Consider the following 14,544-nt stretch of genomic DNA (forward strand, 5'->3'; position numbering starts at 1 on the left):
CTCAACTAATGTATTGAGATATATCAACTTAATTCAGCATATTCAGGATACAAAATTCCATATATAATAGCCAAACTCAATATGAAAGCTTTGTAACCATTCTCTTACAAAGTACACTTCTCAAACATGTCTCTCATAAACACAACTAAGGCAAGTACATTAACACCACACATAGATCAACACATTACAGATTATTAGAGATATTTCATAAACAACAGAACACCTCTGTCGTACACATATTATCAAAGCCACTTATAGTTACATCATAGATGTTTCATAAGCCACAGAACCTCTCTGTGGTAACCACATTATCAAAGCCACTTTTAGGTAAATCATAGGTGTTTCATAAACCACATTATCATATCAGTAATTACTTTCATAAACATGAATTTAACCAACACATGAAAAACCCATAGGGAAATCAGGTAGTTCTTTCATCTGGCACATTACCAAATCCATCTTTATCAAATCATACATTTTCTTAGACACAATATACAAACTTAAAGCTATACATTTACATGGTGTCACAACGCTCCACACTAGTGGCCAACGCTTGACAAATATCCTTTTGGACCCAAACTGTGTACGAAGGTTCGTCAACCTCCCAGAAAAGCGCTAATCTTGTACACATGCCTGACTGCCCTTACAGTGTTCACCATCTTGGGGGTCCTCCCAGAGGATGCGTGAACCCATGGCCTTCAGGCGTCAGCGGCCGGGACTCACAAACCACCGGCACTTACCAAGGCTGGGGGCATAACTCCATCCCCAGCCAAATATCATAACTTTCTCATATTGGATAAACATCATAATTACCAAGGCTGGACCACGCCCCCAGCCTCTGGTTGCGGTCATACCAGCATCAGGGCTACCCGATGCCTGGTCCCAAACTCGTTGGGGCCGCGCTGACTTACAGCCACTATGGCTCTTTCCCGCATTCAACATGCGCCTTTCCCGCATTCAACATGCGCCATTTTGTGTTGCAATCATCTTTTATATGCATAAACGTGTAACAACTCCATGCCACACTCATTTCAATATATTATCCACAACAGAAACACCATCATCGTAAACTTTGTAATAATGCATAGCAATAATATTCAATCATGAAAAGTTAGTTTTAGGTTAAATATACGAGAACGTTTTGGGAGAATAACTCCTCTTTTATCAAGAGATAAAAAACACCACTTAGCTTTCTTTGGTGACTCAGCTCCCCTTGATGAGCACTGATTCGAATATTAATTTACATAATTAAATTCAACACGCCATAAAGTGACAAACAGGTTTTTACTGGTTTGAATGGAGGTTGTTTCGTTCAGTTGGTAGTGTTGCCAGGTAACTCGCGAAACGTCGCGACACATGTACGTCGTAATAAACGATCTTCCTCGTCCTCTTCGAGCTCCACGTGTTCACAGTGCTCCTCATCGGATTCATCGTCGTCGGAGGCCGCGCCATTGAATCCGGATTACCAAAATGGTTAGTACTCATAACTACCCACTTATTTTTAAAAAAAGTGATTGGCATTTCTATCCAATATAATGCAATCAGAGTAGTCTATAGGACTATTTCGCCGCATTATAATGGTGTTGACTAAAAAGTAATTGCATTCAGGGTAGTCTATAGGGCTATTCCGCTGCATAAAATAAAAACCTTTGTAATCAGATCAGTCTAGGGGACTGTTTCGCTACAAGGTTTAAGCTATTTTGTTGCTCAATGATAATGCATTCAGGAGGTCTATAGGACTATTCCGCCGCATTTTAAAGATGCATGTACTCAGATCAGTCTGTGGGACTGCTTCGCCACATGCTTTGCTACTTTTAAGTGTGCAAAATAATGCAACGATTTTGTTACTTGATTAGTCATGGGTCGACTGTCATGTTTCCAGACCGACCTGATCCGGCTTACGACGACCCGCCGCCGCCGCAACCACCGCAGCTTGAGGACCGCAGAGAAGTTGAGCCGATTGCCGACGAGCACCCTCAAGCAAACGCTGGCCCATCACACGCAATCGCTGGTCCATCACATGCAATTGCTGGTCCATATCACATGCAATACCTGCGTGTACAAATCTGCCACCTACCAATATTAATGTGGATCCCATTGAAATTGAGGATGATGATATCTGCCAGGCAGAGATATTAGAGATATTGGGAACCGATCCATCACTGAGTCAAGAATATGGTGACGATATTAATAAAGAAGTGGCTCGCAGATTTGAACACATAGCCACGTCTGGTTTGGAGAAACAAGCAAGACAGGAGCTGTTAGAAAAATATTTAGTACCCGCAAACTGCGTTAAGATCGCCGCCCCACAGCTGAACGCGGAGATCAAAGCAGCGTCTACGGAAGCTGTCATAAAAAGAGATAAAGCTATTGAGCTTAGACAAAAACAGATCGCCGCAGCGATTACAGGTGTAGGACGTATACTAACATCTCAACTAAAGTCTAAGGATAATTACGTTGCTAAAGACCTAATGGACGTGGCACGCTTACTGTGTGATATACAATTCTGCGAATCAACAACACGCAGGAATTTTACGTTATATCCGCTAAAAAAGGATTTCAGAAATCAATTAGCAAACACAAAGATAGACAAATATCTATTTGGTGAAGATTTGCCAGAAACATTAAAAACAGCTAAAGCTGTATCAAAATCTAGTACAGATATTAAGGTGAACCAACAAAAATCAAAGCAGCAAACAACGCCTAAGTTTCCGAAGAATTTAAACTGGAAGACGGGACCCTCAGCTCGCAATCAGCCGAAGGGTCCGACACAGAAACAATATCAGTCTGCAGCATCGAGCAGCCGGCGCTACGGCCACGGGAACTCATCGCACAGGTCGTCGCATCGGGCCAAGCACAGTCGCCGGCGCTAGATCCGGTACGTTATGCTGGCAGACTTGCTGATTTTCATAAGCAGTGGTCACTGATCACAAGTGATCAAACGATATTATCCTGGATCAACGGATACAAAATTATTTTTAACCAACCGGTGTATCAGACCAATAGTCCAGCTGTTACAAGTGGCTCATATTCTGAAAGGAGTAAATTTTCAGAATCCATCAATAATCTTTTGTCCATAGGAGCAATTTCAGAATGTGAGCCTACCTCAGACCAATTCATATCCAGGGTGTTTTTAATCCCCGAACCTAATGGAAGCATGAGGTTTATTCTTAACCTAAAAGAGTTAAATAACTTCATCCAAACTGATCATTTTAAACTTGAAGATTTACGTACGGCCTTAAAGTTAGTTTCTAAAGGCTGTTTCATGTCCACACTAGATTTAAAGGATGCATATTTTTTAATTAAAATTCACCCTGACTCGAGGAAGTACCTAAGATTCATTTTGGATTCAAAATTATATCAATTTAATGTACTCCCGTTTGGGCTCTGCACAGCGCCTTACATATTTACAAAATTGATGAAACCTGTAATAAAATTGTTACGTTCATGCGGTTTCGTATCATCGATTTATCTTGACGACCTTTACCTGATTGGTGAATCATATAGGGAATGTATAAATAATTTACAAACGACAGAATCACTGTTGAAATCCCTGGGCTTCATTATAAATGAACAAAAGAGTAATCGTATCCCAGCTACGTCCTGTAAATACCTGGGTTATATAATAGATTCCCAAAAATGGCAAGTCAGTTTGCCAGTCGTAAAGAGAAATCGAATAAGATATGAATTAGAATCTTTGAAGCTCCTAAAGCATTGTAAAATAAGAAGATTTGCGCAATTGATTGGTCTATTAATATCTGCTTGTCCAGCCGTGGAATATGGTTGGCTATACACGAAACAAATGGAACGTGTTAAATTCTTAAATTTAAGAGGCCATGATAATTTTGATAGGACCATGGCTATACCTGATTCTCTTCATTCAGATTTCGATTGGTGGATTAATGCTCTTCGCTATTCAAATCACCGTATCAGAGATGACATATTTTCAATCGAAATCTTTTCTGACGCTTCTACGACGGGGTGGGGCGCAGCGTGTGGTGAACAAAAAGCGAGTGGCCTATGGTCCCGAGAGGAAAAAGCCTTACATATTAATCAGCTGGAACTGCTAGCTGCTTTTTTTTGCCCTGAAAATATTTGCCAAAGATTGCTACAGATGCCAAATACTTTTACGAGTCGACAACACTACAGCTATATCTTATATAAACCGTATGGGGGGTATCCAGTACCCCCATCTCACAAAAGTGACTAAGGATTTATGGCAGTGGTGTGAGGTTCGTAAAATTATGGTGGTTGCGTCTTACATAAAATCATCTGATAACACTATTGCAGACCAAGAATCTAGACGTTCTCACCCAGATGTAGAATGGGAGCTTTCCTCTTCGGGTTACCAATTGCTGATTAAAGAATTTGGTCATCCTAATATTAATTGATCTTTTTGAAAGTCGCATTAATAAAAAATGCGACATGTACGTTTCGTGGAATAGAGACCCAGATGCGTATGCATACGACGCGTTTACCATAGAATGGGACGATTTCTTCTTTTACGCATTTCCGCCAGTGTCTGTAATATTAAAAGCTTTAAGAAAAATCATTTCCGAAAAGGCTGAGGGTATCATGGTAGTCCCCGATTGGCCTACACAACCATGGTACCCTTTGTTTAAGCGCCTTTTAGTATCAAAATTATTGAGAATAGATTCTAAATTCGCAATAATATCTGATTCCAGCAACCGGAACATCCAGTCGAGCGTTACCCTGGTTGCCGGAGTTTTTTCAGCACGTCGCTCCTGCGGCGGTGCGTCCCGCAGTCTGCGGTGAATATACTGCTAGCATCATTATCGGACAACTCGATTAAGCAATACGATGTGTGTTTTAAACGTTGGTTTGATTTTTGTCTGAGGAACAAAATTAATGTATACGGTCCTTCAGTACCAATGATTATAGAATTTCTAACAGAAATATTTAACTCAGGAGGAAAATACGGCACAATCAACAGCCATAGATCCGCTCTCTCGTTAATATTAGGACAAGTGACCGATGATGATCGTATAAAACGGTTCTGTAAGGGCGTTTTTAGGCTTAGACCGCCTCTGCCTCGATATAACGTAACATGGGACCCGGCTAAGGTTCTTAATTATTTAGGGTCATTTTACCCAAATGAAAATTTACCGTTCAATCAGCTATCAATGAAATGTATAACTTTACTCGCCCTTGTTACAGCGCACAGAGTACAGACGCTGTCAAGAATTACTATTAGTAATATAGTACATCTTCCTGATCAAATCATAATTAAAATATCTGAAATTATAAAAACATCTAGAGTTTGTGTCAACCAGCCAACTCTTTACTTACCTTATTTTGAAGAGCGGCCTCAAGTATGTCCTGCTCGAACGTTGATCGCATATATTGATAAAACTAAGGATTTACGTAAATCTGATTTGCTTTTCATAGGGCTTAATAAGCCACAAAATTGCGTTAAATCTCCAACACTCAGTCGTTGGATAAAAACAACTCTGAAAAATAGTGGAATTGACATCTCCATCTTTTCTTCGCATAGTACAAGACATGCTTCTACATCTTTTGCTTACAAAGCGGGCGTAAGTTTGGACGCTATTAGAAAAACTGCAGGATGGAGTGGCAATTCCACTACCTTTGCTAAGTTCTATAACAGAACTATTGTAGACATTAACAATGATAATAACGCACTTGCTAGATCATTATGTTTGTCGTGATTGATAATCATGTATGTGTAAGGAACACAATCAAAATATGTTATGTTATAAGTACAAATGTAATTGTGATGTACTTAATAAATCAGTATTATTGAAATTAAGATTATCATTTCTGATATTTCCTGCATACTCTCAACATCTACAATGTGTTCTATAATTCTAAATTACTAATATCGAGGACGAAACACAAGTATAATTAATGATTAAACGAACTTACCTGTAAGTGAAGTTCGATCATAATTATACGAAGGGTTTCGTCCGAAGATATTAGTAATGCAGTCCCGCCCACCCAGGTCCCCAGGAAATATCAAAATGTTTAGCTCTAAACTAAATGAAGAGGGTTGACCAGGGCAAGCCGGCGAAACCGTTTAAAAAAAAAAAAAAAAAAAGGGATTGCCAGCACCGGCAATTTTTCCCTTAAACAAGTGATGAGTGGTTACACTTCCGCGTAACTACAATGTGTTCTATAATTCTAAATTACTAATATCTTCGGACGAAACCCTTCGTATAATTATGATCGAACTTCACTTACAGGTAAGTTCGTTTAATCATTAAAAAACTTGTATGCAAATTGACAGTTCAAACTGACACTGACAGATCTGTCAGTGTCAGTTTGCATACAATTTTTTTTTAAGATTATGAAAATTAAGACTCGTCTGTGGGGAGGCTATATCTTTGATCATAGGTCTGTATGCCTCCCTTTTTCTGTAACGTGAATAAAAAGGACGGCATGTTGTCTATGACTATATTTCTATGAAGGTGTAATATCGGCCTAAATAGTTTGTAAAAAATAGAAGATGGGAGATACGAGTATAAAACAAATAAATACATTCTTCTCTTCTCCTTACGCAAAGACCTAAGTAATTTAATTCGTGTAGCATCCCTCTATTAATTTCTAGTCCACCACTCAATAATCTACTTATACTTACCTCAATAATATTTTCTCTATCAAATAGAAAATAAAACAAAACGGCAGTGTAGGTACCAAATTTATTATTTCAATAGTTTCACCTATTTTTAGTTTCTTTTTAATAATGTTTGAGAATTTCTGGAAAACTAAAAAATACTATAAGTTTAATTCACTAGAAATGTTACATTACCATTTACCCAGTCTGTGATACCTGATCATCATTAATCATTTTTATGTCCTTTTCAATGCAAGAATGTCAATAGAGTTAATGTCGGGACGTCGCTTAAAATTACACATCACTAATACAAAAACATAACCTAAAAACAGTTTGGAGAAACTTCAGAACAGAATTTAACATGGTAGTAGTTATTATATAAACTATGAAAAGATCGTATTTTATGCTTTGTTTAGATCCTACAAATAATAGTATCAATAACTGACCGAAATTCACTAATGAAACACAGCAGGTTCTTGAGAGTTTTCTTTTCTCCATGTACGTGAATTACAGTCCTTAATCACACAAGCCATAATCACACAAGGAACTTGAACACATCACAAATAAGAATTTAGCAGGATCATCAACTATCTATCAGGAATAAACACAATAAAATTAAAAATCGGCCAGACGACCGCCGAGATATTTGATCTAATATAATACGATTATGTACAATTGTCAAAGGTAGACACCTGGGGAGACATCTGGGGGCCTGCTCCATTTCAGCTTCTTGGCCTTCTTTTTGGTGGAGTCTTGGGAGTAAAGGAACCGCGAGCATCGCACCTTGAACTTCGTGTTTCCGGTCTTCTTCTTCGGAAATCTAAGAAATATATAAAGTTGAATTTGTAAAATAGCTAAATAACAAGAGAATCATAACAAAGAACAATAATCATTGATGGCGTTTTTAAGGTATGAATATTGATAGGTTATTATTGCAAGGTCGATAAAACACATCACATCACTATGCTAAAAAACATAACCTTTCCGAGTTTGAGAAAACTTCCAAAAAATATGCAAAAATCTATACAGAATTGAATAAGATTTGAATTGTATAAACTACTAATATGTACATTTATATTTCTGCCAGGTCGTATCAATAAATATTATCAAAAACTCAAGAAACTTACCGATGAAATGATATAACCTCTTGCGTGTTTTCTTTTCTTCCTGAATGTGATTTGCAACACTTGATCACACAAGCCATAGTCAGAAATGAAACTTGGAACTATCACAAATATACACTGAGCTATTTTTTCCACGATCTATCAGAAATCCTCATAAAATAAATAAACATCGTCAAGACGACCATTGAAGTCGCGCTAAAAACTCGAACCAATATAATACGACTATGTACAGTTGTCAAAGATGGAGACCGAGTGTGAAATGACAAACGTATATTTAATTTTACCCCAGGATAAATGGACCCCAGGTCCGTTTTGACATCAGCATTTAGGGACAACCTTCGAGAAAACGAAAGAAGTTGTGGAATATTGTCTCATTCGCTCATATAAAAAAGGTAATAGTGTGGTGTGAGTAAGATACATGTCACCGAGCTCTTATTTTAGCATGGCTTCCATGCTTTAGTTATACTTCCGTGGCGGCAACAATTTTACTAGCGCCACCTAGCGGTTCGAGTTGATCAAAGTAGTTGTTCATACTTTTATTTTAGTAAATTAAAATAGAAAATGCTATTACTTGATCTACTTTAACATTTTTAGACGGAATAAAACAAAAAAATAAGAATTTGTAATTTTTTTAAATTTTATGCTGTATGAAACTAAACTATTTTGATCAACTCATACCGCTAGGAGCGCTAGTGTGCATGTTGCCAACTTTGGCAACGAGCTGCACGTATTAACTCGTAGAGTTTACATAGTATTTGGTAGTTTAACGTGATAACGTCAAACATTACAGTAGTATAGACAGGGGCGGTCAGAGTATAGCAAAAGGGGCCCGATTCTGGGACTTTTTTCACGTTTTTTTGTTCTTATTTGAAAGAATGCATTAAAATAAGCATCTTTTATAAATTAAAGTTTTTTAAAACCTACTATTTTAGGAGTTAGAGTGGTGCAAAGTTGCAAAATTTTCCCGTAGCATTACTAAGGCGCCAGAGACAGAAAGCGATATCGACGGAGCCCCGCTTACGCAGGGCTCCTATTCTGTGCAGTTTGGCCTTCGGCCGTTTGAAGATACCTAACGAACCTAACCTATACCTATATAAAAGTCGTCATTTTGTATCCTAGACCGTTTGCGAGACACGCGTTAATTTTTTTAAAGTGCTAGTGCCATTTACTAATCTTAGAACCCTAATATCTCAGTAAATATTAAAGGAAAAGAAAAAGTTTATATAACAATACATCCTTATTTAAACGTGTTCTATATATTATGATTTATCACTAAATGGTATATTGGTAAAAAAAATCATCGAAAATTTTCTAAGTCTCTGGCGCCTTAGTAACTACTATGGGAACATTCGCAACTTCGTACCTACTGCTCTAACTCCTAAATAAGTAGGTTTTTCAAGCAACTTCATTCTATAAAAGTTGCTTATTTTAATGCAATCTTTCATGTTTTTAAATTACAAACACTCAAAAATAATAAATGAAAATTTTTAACAAACATTTTTTAAGTTCTAAAATCGGGCACCTTTTGCTTATACCCCAACCGTCCATACACAAACCACTTGCTCTTGCTTGGTGGCCTTGAGGAACGGGACAATGACGTCATCTTTTTCGTGCATGCAGCCCGTAGTAACGGTTATTAGACGTTATCACGTCAAAAAAATATCTTTTCATAAAGAGATTGCAAAGAAAGTAATACAGCCATTTGCGTTTGTTTTTAGTAAAAGGTACCACTTTATCGATAAGGTTAGTTTATAGACGAATCTTTATGGCATTAGCGCCTTGTTGGCAACCGGAAAAACGGTAAGGCTCCTCTACATATTCGCGCAAAATGGGCCAACAAACGGGACGCAGCTTTTTTTAGAGGAGGACGCAGCAGTTAGAGGGAGTTCGCAATACTGATATCTCGCTCTGTTGTATAGCTGCGTCCCGTATGTTGGCCTGTGCTGGGCTAATATGAAGAGGGGCACGTACGTTTTACTAGAACAAACACATATTATATTAGAGACAGGTCAGTAATTTATTAGATAATACTTATAAAACACATTTATGATCGACTTTTGTTCGGCTTTATTAGTTCATATATTTCTATGTAGATAGCTTTTAAGCAATAAAACCACTTTTCCTTGGGGTGAAAACTATATGAATCCATATTACCTCCATATCCATAGTACATGTATTACGCGGTGAAAATTTTCTTTGTTTCTCCGCAGATAACATCGACCTAATTACCTATATTAATACTTACAATTGATCCTTTCTTGATCGATGAAACTAAAACTCACTTTCAAATTATTCAAGAAAACAAGCCGTAAGCCCGGTAAGCCGCCAAAGAAAAGAAAACGACTTTATGCCGCCTATGGCACATACAATCATAATATAATCACCGTATAGACAAACTAAATCAAACCGTAAGGTGTAACGAACATGTTCGATATTGCATTGACTAATCGATTAGATTTGATGATACTTTAACGTCATTAACGTCAACTTCTCTTGATTTCATCTTGATTTGTGTCATATTTGTGTATTGCCGCACTTGGATGCACAGTACAGATAATCTATAGAAGTATGGGTGCGTTCCTAAATAAAATTAATCGGAAAAGTTAAAATGATTTGTTCTTTTCAAGAGGAGTAGTAGGTAACAGTTGATAAATTATAAAATAGTACGCAAAACGGCTGGTGAGTACGCGGGTACACACGACGATAAAATAGTACGCCGTGCGTACCGATGCGTACCCATATGGCAACGCTGAATAGAATAGAACTGTTATTGTAAGCAAATTAAAAAATTGGTTGTCTGTAAAGTCGGTTTACGGACGGTAGTTTAACGTGATAACGTCAAACATTACAGTAGTATAGACAGGGGCGGTCAGAGTATAGCAAAAGGGGCCCGACTCTGGGACTTTTTTCACGTTTTTTTATTTATTTATTTATTTATTAAAAATACACAAAAGTTAACAGTATTTCACCAAAGCACTTATGTGGTAATATAATTATGTACATGTTAAATTGACATAAATAAAAGCAAACACACTTAAAAGTTAAACTATGGTTATTACATTAATCACCTAAGGAGTGTAGAGTCTATGAACCTTAAGAGTTTTCTGTAAAACACACCAACACTATCAGCAAATATGTCAATATCGTCTGTCTCCAACATGATGCGGTTAAGAGCAGCTCGGGCTCGAGCTGTACCAAAGGGGGATATTCAATACATATTTGATTATGATAATTAGTAATAGTTATTTAGTGTTCCTTTAATCATAAATACTGGCCTGAGTTCTCATTGAATTATAACTCAGTGAATATTCAGTTACTGCTTCGCTTTTATATATAATTAATCTGGGTTTAGAAAACTTGATATCTCAATTATAAGGCATCAATATTATTATTATAATGTGGTCATCCTTACCTCTATAAATATATGTTACAGTGCTCCGAAGGTCCCCAACCATCGCAGCCTTTCATTAACAGCTAATGGTAGTCATCTCTCCAATCTGTTTAAAGATTGTTAAATTGATTCCTTCTGAATCACTAAGCACTTAATCTAAGACACAGTTATGGATAGATCAAGGTTAGGAATTATTTCACACAATAAGAATTATTGGGTTTAAACGTTCAAGACATTCTCAAAGGTGGACACATGCGAACATTCAACATACATCCCTCATTCATCAGGTTATGCCAGTCACTCTGTTGGATCTCCTGACTGCAAACATGAAGCTCACGTGCTAAGGTTCTGGAAATCTCGAAACAACCTATATGGAAGACATCTCCAGATCTGATACTAAGACGACGGTGCACCGTATCCACAATTTCTATAGTCTCTATCCAGCCCGACATGGCTAAAGAAATTAGAGTTCATGAAAGCATGGTAACATATAAATTAATTCATCATGTCGATCGTCGTTTTATACTTTCTAATTGGGATATTTATAAATATTGGTTTATTCTAAATACTTAGCTTTATCTCGTTAACTGCGAATTGGAGATCTTCGTGCACAAACACTGATTCTAATATAGTTTATGAATTTAAAGTTTAAGAGTTTACTCACAAAATATGAAAACAAGATGTCACTCACCCATAGACAAATTTACTTATTTTTTCTTTTCTTCATAATGTTGCTATTTACAATTTTTACAATCATCGCGTGTTTCGCGACACTCCCGCCTCTCAGAAATTAATTTATGGCTGACATCAAATCTCGCGTCCATCTATGAATTTTTTGCATAGCTTGGACCGCGGCAGTTCTGCGTTGAGCACCTGAATCAACAGCTTGACTCGAGGCTTCTTCATTGTCAGATTCTGTGTCAGTAATGGGAGTTTGTACTGGAGCAGTATCCTCTCTTTGTGTCAAATCTGAATCTATCAACAATTCACTGTGGTCATTTAAATTTAATTCATTTTCGATATCATTATTTGAATTTTTATGATTGTCCTCAGAACTTCCTGCACTTGTAGAGTCGTACGCCTGAGTCTCATTAGTTCTCAATGGTAAGGTCTGAGATTCTTCTTCTAAGTTAATGCATACGCCTCTAGCTTCATTGTCTAAGGATGTTCTGATAGGATCTTGGAAAGACGTATCTTCATCAGCTTCCAAAGGATATAAATGTGCTATTGACCTTGTGAATACACCGTTTTCTACTTTAACCTTTGCAATTCTACATAAACCGTCTTTTCCTTTGATTAATTCTGAGATTGTTCCCACCTTCCATCCTTCCCTATTCTTGGCTTCACCCTTTATTTGTACTACATCTCCAATCCTTGGAATTCTCTGACACCTCACCCTTGCTTGTTTGGGTGAATTTCGATATCTTTCTCTTAAGCTCAACAAGTACTGGTTTAAGAACATTTCCTTGTATTCGGCCATTATCATGTTGCCTCGGTTCCATCCTTCTATAAGTTGTTTTTTAATAAGTGAACCGGATAATGGTAAGCTTTCAGTGAGTACTTCGACACTGAAACACTTTCCTGGTGTCAGAAAATCTGCAGGTTTGAGAATGTGATCTACATTTGCTCCCACATATGTGAGCGGTCTTGAATTGATTACTGCCTCAGATTCTTTCATTATTGTCAATAACTGGTTATCAGTTAAAATGTGCTTTTCCAACGTTCTTTTTAAACAATGTTTCACTATAGAAATCAATCTTTCATATACTCCGCCATGCCAAGGGGCCAGTTGGGGGATAAACTTCCATTTCAAGTTAGTTTTGAATCTTTCTTCATCTGCAAGTGTTTCCCCTAGCAGTCTGAATTGTGTTGCATTATCAGTCAATATAAGTGCTGGCACCCCTCTAGTGGCTATGAATCTTCTAAATGCCATGAGGCACTCACTGGTGCTCAGGTCCTTAACAACTTCCAAGTGTATTGCTCTTATCACTAGACATGTAAACAAACAGATCCATCTTTTCCTTGGACCGTTTTCTGTCTTTACGGTCATGGGTCCGAAGTAGTCTGCTCCTGTGTAAGTAAATGCAGTTGTATACTTTACTCTTTCTACCGGTAATGCAGGAGTCTTGGGTAGTTCGTATGGACCTCCTCCGTGTTTCACACATCTTGGACATTTACCTATCGTTTTTTGGACCCTTGATCTTCCTTGAGGTATCCAATATTTCTGACGTATAAGGCTTAAGGTATGAGGTACCCCAACATGAAGATTCCTTTCATGAGTCTCTTTTATGAGTTTTTCAGTAAATTCACAATCTTTTGGCAAAAGGATTGGATGTTTTGCATCAAATGTTAAATCTGAATATGTCAAGCGACCGTCACAGCGTAAGATTCCATTTGTGTCACAGAACAAACCTAAGTTGCGAGCTAGACTTGTCTTTTTTCCTTGTACTTCTTCTAAAAACCATTTTTCTTGTAGCTGTCTTATTTCTTGTACTTCAGGGTCTAGGTTAGGCCCAGAACAAGATTTAGTTGACAAGGTTTTTGCTCCTTGATGTTCTTCTGTCTTGGACGGACCCTCCCCCAACAGAAGAGAAACTTCAATATTCGGATTTTTCGGCCAAGTTTTCACATCATGTCTTAAGAAGACGGGTCCTTCTAGCCACCTCTTCCTCTCTTCTGATGAGGCATTCGGCCGCGTTGCGACATCAGCTGGATTTTGTCCAGATGGAACATATCTCACAACCAGTTTTTTGTTCTTTTTGATTTCTTGTATTCTTCTGGACACGAACGGTTCCAATAGTTTGTCTGAGTAAAACCAGCTTTTCACTATTTGGCTGTCAGTCCATAATATCATCTCACTTATATTCAACTGCAGGAATTGTAGTACATAGCTTATAAGTCTACTTCCAATTAAAGCGCCCAACAATTCGAGTTTAGGTATCTTCAGATTTTCTTGATCTTTGATGGGTATAAGTCTTGATTTACCTATCACAAATTGTACGTTATTTCCTTGTACCAAGTATACAACAGCCGCATATGCCACCATCGAAGAATCTGTGAAACAATGCAATTGTGCTTTCTTCTCATTTGGTAGTCATCTTTCTTGGTAGACTTATTGATTGAATTTCATCTAGGTCTTCCCGTATATTTATCCATTCTTGTTTCCTTTCATTAGATAACGAGCTGTCCCATTTGATCTTTTCCTTCCATAGTTTTTGTAGAAGTAACTTGGCTGGTAATACTATGGGTACACTAAAGCCACACGGATCATATATTGCAGCAATGGTTTTAAGAATTCCTCTTTTAGTTATAGCATTTGTCTTGTTTATCTGTGCTCTAAGATGTAATGAGTCTTCTTGTAATTTCCAGTTTAAACCTAAAGTTTTCACTGTTGTTTCTGGTGCTGCATCTGGTATTTGATCAAGAAAATCCTT

The 14,544-nt window shown here is 37.5% G+C and overlaps 1 protein-coding gene across 3 annotated transcripts in view; it reads right to left on the reverse strand.

Moving 5' to 3' along the window:
- LOC125234127 (NAD-dependent protein deacetylase Sirt6) overlaps positions 1–13,989 on the reverse strand; it is a 309,879-nt gene extending 295,890 nt beyond the window's left edge. For all 3 annotated transcript variants that reach the window (XR_007177939.1, XR_007177938.1, XR_007177940.1), the window contains exon 1: positions 11,132–13,989. The gene's annotated coding sequence lies outside the window, so the exon portion shown is untranslated. The remainder of the gene's footprint in view (positions 1–11,131) is intronic.
- Positions 13,990–14,544: the final 555 nt, after the last annotated feature.

The sequence above is a fragment of the Leguminivora glycinivorella genome, chromosome 15 (assembly GCF_023078275.1).
Source record: "Leguminivora glycinivorella isolate SPB_JAAS2020 chromosome 15, LegGlyc_1.1, whole genome shotgun sequence".
NCBI classification, from domain to species: domain Eukaryota; kingdom Metazoa; phylum Arthropoda; class Insecta; order Lepidoptera; family Tortricidae; genus Leguminivora; species Leguminivora glycinivorella.